Raw genomic sequence first — 5,297 nt, forward strand, 5'->3', positions numbered from 1 at the left:
TGCAAGTTGTTACAGAACATGAAACTCTTGTACTCTCCTATCACCATCTTGATGTTTCTGCTGCCTCTTCTCTAGGCTATTTCTCCCTACACGGGCAGATTAGCTGTACCCCCTCTCCATTGCCAGAGCTCGCTCCTTCACCCTTGCCCCTCAACGGTGGAACAACTGGCCCATGGATAAGGACTGCTCAGTCCCCGACCACCTTCCAGCACCTCCTCACACACCTGTAAAACGTCACAATCCTGGACTACAGCATTCAAGTCTATCACTACTTGCATCACCCTTGTAAAACCAAACTAACCCTGGGAGAAGCACATCTAAAATAAATGAAGCACATTGCATGTCTCACTATACAAGAGACGAGACCTTGGGTTAAAGGACATGGATCTTTACCAAGCATAGATATTGAGCAACACACCTCCGATAAAAACAAGACCACTGAGCAACTCCAATAGCTTCACAAGGCTTTTATTAATTCTTCAAAACACATTAGGAAGACACAGCGAGCAGTTTGTCACTAGACGGGGAGCACCTCTTCAGGAACACAGCCAACAGGACAGCACAGGAGAGAGCCAGAGCCACAGCAGAGACTGCCAGCACAGGGACAGAGGAGCCAGAGTCTGAGACGGGAGAGACAGAGGGGTTAACAGGACAACACGGGAGGGAAGCTACACCCATTGAAGACTCAGGAGTAGGGGTTTACATTGGGAATGGAGGATATTGTGGTCCAATGCTGAACCAGCTATAGCAAAAGTCATTCAAGGCTCAGTTTCCCTGTACTGCTAAAAGCACAGAGTCCAACATGCTTACAGGAGTGATGGAACAGTAGATGACAATGTAGACACATTAAAAACAAAGTCTTTCATTTTAAATGACAGACAACAGTTACACTCTTGAGATTCAATAAAGCAGACTAACCCTCCATTGACAGCAAGCTGGTTCAGAGCTCAGTAGCATTGAGAGCGGCACTTACCCTGCACTTCTTCCACAAGCTGCAGGGGGTGGTACAGGGACTCCTTACTGAGCACGACAGCATGGTCTCGGACTACATGAACCACGGTCAGGGGGCCAATGGTGATCTCCTTTACATGCACTTGGGGGTCCTGGCCAGCTACACAGAGGGGGGGGGGGGAAGAAAGAGACAGGAGGGCAAGGTTAGTGTCATTGAAGCAAAGTAATGCACTGGTGATTGAGCTACTCCACAATGCAACTCCATTGAAGGGGAGCACACATGGTCAAACTCTCCACTGAAAAAGGAGGGCAAAATGAGGTTAGAAATGCTTTAGCACTAGAAAGTCACTGGTCCCCATTTTCTTCCATTGAATAGAGAGTATCATTGCAAGATTGGCACATGCAGCTGTGGAACACAAGGTGTTGCTGCTTCCTGGTACCCAATCACTTCATATGTTTAAACTCACATCAATGTTCTATCCAATCAGACCAATGGACCTACTGCAAAGGTCATCCATTAAATATTACAATGGCAACAAAAGGATTTTGAACCATTGTTTAGAACTCCAAATGCCCCCCCACCCCTCCCAGTTCCCACACCCATTTAATGGCAGGTTTGTCCATCATATTGTACACTGGCAGCAAAGGATTAACACCAAATTAATTGGATTTGCCAAGTACAAGCGTTGCAGTATTTATACAGCTTGGTTAGAGTTCCAGTCCTCTGAAAAGGCCTCGCCCAGGCTGGGTGTTCAGACAGTACCTGGATCAAGAGGAGCCGCTCTCTTCTGCGGCCATTTTCCGCTCCAGTTGGGCTGGTTGATCTCGGCAGGAGGAAAAGGGTCTGCGAGGAACCGGGGTGTCCCAGAGCAGGAGCCAGCGTCACAGCACCCACACACTGCAGAGGAGCCGTCCTCAGAGACCCACCTGAAAAAGGGAGGCATGGCATGAAGGGGCAGGATCACAGACAGCTAGGATACAAGGACTGTGCAGAGCCACCCAGATCTACACAACCACCCCTAAAATCAGTACCTTCAACCAGTGCACATAGGGAGGAGCAAGTATTTCTGCAAGAGGATATCAAACTTGCTATGAAGAGGTCGGTAGGAAGCCAATAAATGCAAGTGTTCACACAGGTTCTAGCAGAGGCATGGGCAGGGAACGGGACATGAACAACCCTGCTTCTTAAAAGCAGACCGTGGAGGAGGAAAAAATAAAGCCAAAACCCTTCTGACCACTAAGACAGCAATTCTGATTCCAGGCCGAGACTCCACAAGTCATCAGGAGTCTTGCAGCGCTTGTACTTGCCGAGGATAGCTGCAACTGGGCCACAGAGGTAGGCTGCCATGATTGCAGTGGCAAAGTTCATCCCACACATGCTAATCTGGATTGAGCTGGGATTGTGCTTGACCTAGACCACGGTCCGACAGCTAATCACAAACAATAGCATGGTGGAAGGGGACAGGGTCCAGATTAAGAAATCTGTTCAGCAAGGAGGAACCGATCACTCCTGCACTGCAAGAGCTTACCTGTAGGATTGCTTCTGGTAGGAGCAGGCCTTGTTGGAGGCATCAGCTGGTTTGTCAGCATTGACTGCTCTCAGTGTGCAAGTCATGTAGATCTGAAACAAAAGGGGAAGGAGTCACAATGGGAATGCAGTTAAACACACCATACAGCAAATCAATGCACCAGGAAAGCACAGGGGTCATTATAGTACACTTTGACAAGACAAAGTTAGTGATAGACCCAGGTCTAGCCAAGCCTTACCATGCTCCTGGAATCCCCCTGGAACTTGAAAGCAGCGATGTCAAAGCGCAGCTTGTTCAGAGCAGGTCTAGTGAATGAAGAGGAGGAGTCTGGAGACTTGCTATCCATCAGGCAGCTGGGCGAGACAGGAGACAAGCATGAGGAGAGGGTTACACTGCCAACACACAGCATTGAAACAGGTTCAATAAACCAGAGTACAGCACGAGCCAGTGTGTTTGAAGTAACTCCAGTTCTCACCCAAGCTTGTCCACGACAGCATATCTGGGCTCAGAGTCCTTGTTGTTGCTCAGGGTCGCGATGCAGCTGTCGACGTAGAGCCGTAGCGGCACGTGGTTGACGACGGCAACAGAAGCCTCAACGTGAAGGATGTCACCCAGGTAGATGACATTGGAGACTCTGGGACCACTCCAGTTATCTGGAACAGGAAGCAAGGAGACAGACCAGCATTAAATAAACACCCCCCATACCCAACCCTTTCCTTCATACCATTCATGAGCAGCAAGGAGAAGTCCAGGATTTGCTCTGTAGAGGCTGTTGAAGTGAAGGGCACCCAGGTTGGTTTTATGGGGCTGCTGCTGACATTCCACCTTCTGAAAAATAAAAACCACATCCTTGTAAGTGATATCATGCATCACTGGCATCCTATTTAAGATGACACAGGAATACAAGAAATGTTGGCTTCAATAGAATTGAGTCCAAATCTTATATTACAGCAGCAGAGACTCGAGAACCCTGGTACAAGCGAGTGACCAGCAGCAAAGTGATTTAGTGTGAAGTTCACAGATACGGCCCCTCAGGTCCCCGTTTGCTTGGTACAGTACCTCGGGTATCTGCATTCGAGGAGAATATCAGCCATATTGACCCTGGTGATGATGCCAACGCTGGCAGGCTTGTAATAGAGATGGTTTGTGTAGCTCAGGAAGTCTGGGAATACCTAGAGACAGAAGTTGAAAAGTGATCCTTCAATTCTTGATTATAAAAAAAATGTGAAGTGGTCTTGCGCTTTAACACTTTAAGGCACACAAGGAATTGAGCGCTTGTTCAAGCAGTTTGATACACTTGAATGTCACAAGGAAACTGAGAACTTGGAGGACAAGCTCCAACCAGTCAGTAAACTGTGAACCCCCATTTCATGCACCTCACTGCAAAATCTTGGAGGAGAAGTGTCAAGAGGTCAATTAGGAATTTAAATTGACAATAGGCCACACAAGCAGTTAGCTTAATGAGAAAGAACCACAGAAATATTAATGCATGACTTCAGAAGTTGTTCAAGGATGCCCAATTAATGCACAAAGCAGTCCAACACTGTCACATACCAGCGCCTAGAAGATTAGGGACCAAAACTTGAAATCCACAGACCGAGGTGTTCATGCATGCAAGTATATACAGAACAGACATGACAAGTCTTGAGTTAATGTAATAAATGTGCGCACTACTGTATGTGAGACCTTCACAGTGAAGTGCAAGCAATAAAGAAAGCTGAGCTACCCACTTGACAGTTCACTTTATTAACTACCGCAGTAACAAATGCGATCGACACGCAGGGTTACCTGGAAAATGCTGCCGCAGTCCTGGAGCTGAATGCTGAACAAAACCGTGTTGGCGACGCTGTCGGAAGAGGTGGCCGAGCAGCCCGCGGACCCCACGCTCAAGTCGGCGCTGTTCACCAGGTAGCCGATCCCAAACAAGTCCCGGTTCACCGTCACGACCATGGCGTCTTTCCTGCAGTCCAGGGTGACCGAATTCAACAGCGACAGGTCAGCTCTCTGCACGGAGAGAGGGGTGGGAATCGGCTGAAACACCGCTCTCGGCGCGGTAAATAGCACTGGGTTATAAACCGGCTGATCCGGCCAGGTCCATCCAAAAGCGCCGTGGAGCTGCACAAGTAAAATCAAAGTGAGCGAAAGCGCTGTCTGAACACCGCGCGTCCCCATTGTAAACTCTTCAGTTCAGAATCAAACACTGCAGCTGCATACCGATAAGCGCGTAGCCAGCACCTTTATACTCCCCAGAATTAATTAACGTGTTAAACCTGGCTGGGTAATTAAACAATTATACACGGACACGCATTCACTACGGTTACATGAGATCAAGTCTTTAGAAAAAGAATGTTGGGCATATTCGGGAACTGAATCAGCAAATTGGTTTGGTGAAAACGACACTTTTCTGTGTTTACATGACTTGGAAAAGATAATCCAATTACAATTCTGATTAATTCAACTGGGTAGCCTACATGGATTTATTTTTTTTCCCGAAACATAGCGAGCAGGATCCTCCACCTTTCTTTGAATGATGCCTACACTCTAGAAGTAAAGGTTCTCGTTAGAACCTTGCTTTGCCGCTGTGGGGAGACCTTTTTAGGTGCTTCTAAGAACCTTTCTTACATGGACTCTATATTATCTACTTGGTGACACTCGGTTTTGTCATGTAAGCTATGAAACATGTATTGAAAATAGGAGTTTGCAAAACAATCAGGGGGGGCGTGGCCTGGACTGTGCACTGAGTGTGTTAGTTCACATTGCTTGTGTTATCAGGGGGGCGTGGCCTGGACTGTGCACTGAGTGTGTTCGTTCTCATTG

At 47.6% G+C, this 5,297-nt stretch overlaps 1 pseudogene; it reads right to left on the bottom strand.

Annotated features, from left to right (window-relative positions):
- Positions 1 to 452: 452 nt before the first annotated feature.
- LOC117427200 (zona pellucida sperm-binding protein 3-like) lies at positions 453 to 4,702 on the bottom strand (annotated as a pseudogene).
- Between the last annotated feature and the right edge of the window lie 595 nt (positions 4,703 to 5,297).

This window comes from Acipenser ruthenus, chromosome 29, assembly GCF_902713425.1.
Source record: "Acipenser ruthenus chromosome 29, fAciRut3.2 maternal haplotype, whole genome shotgun sequence".
Lineage (NCBI taxonomy): Eukaryota > Metazoa > Chordata > Actinopteri > Acipenseriformes > Acipenseridae > Acipenser > Acipenser ruthenus.